This window comes from Nycticebus coucang, chromosome 3 (genome assembly GCF_027406575.1).
Source record: "Nycticebus coucang isolate mNycCou1 chromosome 3, mNycCou1.pri, whole genome shotgun sequence".
NCBI classification, from domain to species: Eukaryota; Metazoa; Chordata; class Mammalia; order Primates; family Lorisidae; genus Nycticebus; species Nycticebus coucang.
Window position 1 is genome coordinate 15748675 of NC_069782.1, and position 4102 is coordinate 15752776.

Sequence of the window (4102 nt, forward strand, 5' to 3'; positions counted from 1 at the left end):
AGTAAAACTGTTAAAAGGTATGTAATTTTTAAATTAGTGACTCTACTTCTATTTATTTTTACAATCATAACCATTGATGTGATCAAAGTTTTAGCCTTAAGGAGGTTTATCGCAGCCTTATTTGTAAATATAAATCATTTGAAATAAATGGGTCAACTTTGCATAATGATGAAATGAAAATGTGGTACGGCTTTACAGGAGCATATCATATAATACGATACTATACAAAATACCACACAATAACATACTTTTAATTTTTTTTCATTAAATTGGAATATGAATGTATGTCCTTATTAGGATGCTCACAAGAATGAAGGACATATGAACACTGTCCTCATGTGATAACGGATACATCTGACCCAACTGTGGCAGCCAACAGGGATAAGAGCTCTCAGAATTGGTGCCAAGTGTCCACTGAAGAAATCCCCAATCACCAAAGAGAAGTTATTTCCTTAGTTTCCATTATCTCCGCTGTAGCTGCCAGCCAAGTCTCCATGATCTTACCAGGATCGTTTGTTCCAGCATCAGGTGATGCCCTCTGCCCTTGGCCCACCTAACTCTTTCAAGATCCAGGTCAAGTGCCTCTATTTCCCCAGGCCACCTCTGGAACCCTGCACCACACGTCTTTGGTATGCTGCTGCTCTGCCACCGTCAGGGGTACAGCTGGGGGTCAGGGAGGCCGAGAACAAAACATCACATTTTCAAAACCAAATAGCAAAGGTACATTCTTAAATGACATTTGGCCATGAGCCTAACCTCACAGAGCACATGCCTCCTCTCCAAATAATATATAATCCCCCAGAGAGCAGAGGAAAGCCCCTCATCATTTTAACGTAGATGGATGATGCTGTCTGTCAGGCACAAGGTATATGAAAAATGGATGCTGTTGACTTCCATCATATCCTGCACACGGTAGGAAGTTAGCAGACCAACGAGGGGACCATCCCTGTCCTGGCTCCACCAGGGTTCTCCTGGCTCTTCATGCTTTTGAATGGTGCTACCACTCTGCTTCCATCTGTTCTGAGCATCAGTTCATTTTTGAAAAGGGAGGATAAAAGGATAAAGGATGGCAGAGAGAGGGTGCAGGGGTTCTAGAAGAGAGGGGGGAACAACCCTGTAAAACAAAAGAAAAATAATACAAAAATTCCAAAACCAGATTTAGTACAATATTTTATAACAGTAGAAAGTAGCTGAAAATAAGGCGACACCTGTGGCTCAAAGGAGTAGGGAGCTGGCTCCATGTACCTGAGGTGGTGGGTTCAAACCCAGCCCCGGCCAAAACTGCAAAAAAAAAAAAAAAAAAGTAGCTGAAAATACTACATGCTAACACAGACAAGATGACACACAAGCTCAGGGAGAGGGGTCGGCAGAGCGAGTGGCAGAGGTCACACTGGTTTAGACTAAGAGCCTTTCGATGGACTGCTGAATGGACTGGATCTGCTGCTTCAGCTGTGAGCCTTCTTTGATAGTGACAGAACATGCAATGACAGGCTGGAGACCCCACAGGCCCGCCCTAAGGCCTGCTTGGAGTGCACGAACATGTAGGGCACATTCTTGACTTCACCCAGCAGCAGGAGGTGCAGAATGATCTCCAGTGGCTCAGCATCTGCAGCCATCACAATGAACTCAGAGGTACCCTGTTGAGGGTTTTGGTGGCTTCATTAGCTCCTTTCCAAGCTGCTTGTAATTACATGACTGCTGAATGAGGTCCAATAGCTCCTTGGTGAGGTGGGCATTAGCAAAGGGATGGGCCTTCAGATTTACATCAGCCTCAGTCATGACTGTGGTTCCGTGGGCTTGACACTTCTCAGGTACAGCCAAAGTCAGGGGGACAGTGCTCGCCTCGGACTGAGCGCTGCACGGGAGAAGGAGCAGAAATGTCTATCCTTTTTAAATGACATAAAATATACTTATTAACAATGAAAGGTGTTTAAGGCATTTCTGTTGAGCCAAAAAAATGAGGTTATAAAATAGTACACAGGATGATCTCATTTAAAACATAAATACACACAAATGCATGCATAGAAATAAGTCTGGAAGGGTATATATCAAAATTAGATCTGGATGATGAGATTAGGAGTGAGACTTTTAGTTCTCTTTTATCTTTGCTTACCTGTATTATAGACTTTTGGTACAATACATATATTTATGAAATGAGAAAAAAATGACAGTTGCGGGGAAGTTCTGTAAAGCCAACATGTCCAATCAGCAAGGCAAGCAAATGGAGTGATCTGCCCACCTAAGTCTCCTGATTCACCACCTGAGCAAGTGAACTCCCACATAGAGATCCCTTCCATGATGCCATGGTTGTTAATTATTGTACTTCATGCTTGTATAAAATTTCATAGCTCACAACCTGCTTTTATGACACGTTATACCCCATCATTCTTTGGATCTTTACAATAACCCCATGAACAAGGAAGAGTATACACACACACACACACACACACACACACACACACACACACGAAATAATTACATTAGTGTATATTATGTATGCATTAGTAATTAGTATATGTTTATACTATATTTGATACATAGTATGTATTATAATTCATATATATTTCACAGGCCAGATGCGGTGGTTCACTTCTGTAATCCTAACACTCTGGAAGGCTGAGGCAGCTCAGGCGTTCAAGACCAGCCTGAGCAAAAGTGAAACCTTGTCTCTACTGCAAATAGAAAATCTAGCTGGGTGTAGTCTCAGCTACTCAGGAGGCTGAGGCAGGAGGATTGCTTGAGTCCAAGAGTTTGAGGTTGCTGTGAGCAATGATGATGCCAGGGTACCCTACCAAGGATGACAAAGCAAGAGTCTGTCTCAAAAAAAAAAAGCGTGTAGGGCAGGACGGAGGCCTCAGAAGGTCAGATCGCAGTGGCGGGAAGTCCGGACGCGGTAGCTGTCTGAAGAGGAGGCTTGAGTGGAGGCTGGGCCCGGGCGACGGCCATGGTGGAGAGGCCCGAGGACCTAACCCTGCCCAACGCGGTCATCACCAGGATCATGGAGGAGGCGCTCCCGGACGGGTCAACATCTCCAAGGAGGCCCGGAGCGCCCTCTCCCGCGCCGCCAGCGTCTTCGTGCCGTACGCCACGTCCTGTGCCAACAATCTTGCAATGAAAGGGAAGCGCAAGACTCGGAGTGCCAGGATGTGCTCTCCGCCATGGAAGAGATGGCGTTCCAGGGTTCGTCACCCCGCTAAAAGCAGCTCTGGAAGCATATGGGTGAGCAGAAGGGCAAGAAGGAAGCTTCAGAACAAAAGAAGAAGGACAAAGACAAAAAAACAGATTCGGAAGAGCAAGACGAGAGCAGACATGAGGACAACGATGAAGACGAGGAAAGGACGGAAGAAGAACAAAATGAAGAGCAAGTGGACGACTGACTAGGGCGGGCGACTGCGGCACCTCGGAAGGTGCCATCTGAGACTCGCTACCTGTTTCTCTGAAGGTTTTCCCTGCCGGGCAGAGTAGTCTTAGGCAGAAGTGCCTGAGAAGATGAAAATAAAAAAATGACTAGAATTGTCACCAAAACCAGCACTTCCCAAACTCAAAGCATGTGAGTAGCAGAATCTGTGTTGTTCAGCCTGAAGGTTGTGACTTTGGCAAGAGAGATTCTGAATGGCAAGTTAAATTAGTTGAATCACACTTGTTTGCTTGTATGTATGGTTAGGTCATTTTTGATCCCCAGTCCCCCTGATCCTCTCAAAAAGTAATAACTTCCATGCTGCCTGCTGTATTCCAGATCACAGAGGCAGCGAAGGCTCAGGAAAATTGGGGCTTTGATCACGGTCAGCCTATATTTGATTGTACAGTGTTTCGCAATAGTAGCTTATTAAGAGTATTCGGAACAATAAAGCTTTAGGAGACTACTAAAAAGCTGTGGGAAAATAATGAAATCTATTCTGTTGTCTCTTCACTTGATAGTAGCATTAATTGAATTTTATTTTCTAGAGACCCACTTGGCTTATATACCCTTTTATGTTGCCTATAGACCTTTAACGTGCTACAGTAATTACACTCTGGGCACATAGGCTCTTAAATCAGCAGGTAGATTGGAATTAGTCGAGCAAGGGTGCTAATGTCTTACTGTTACAAAAAAAGATGGTTT

At 44.5% G+C, this 4102-nt stretch overlaps 2 pseudogenes; one reads left to right on the forward strand and one right to left on the reverse strand.

Moving 5' to 3' along the window:
• Nucleotides 1-1395: 1395 nt before the first annotated feature.
• On the reverse strand, nucleotides 1396-1779 carry LOC128582585 (NHP2-like protein 1; annotated as a pseudogene).
• Nucleotides 1780-2944: 1165 nt separating this feature from the next.
• LOC128582555 (DNA polymerase epsilon subunit 3-like) lies at nucleotides 2945-3377 on the forward strand (annotated as a pseudogene).
• The last annotated feature ends 725 nt before the right edge of the window (nucleotides 3378-4102 follow it).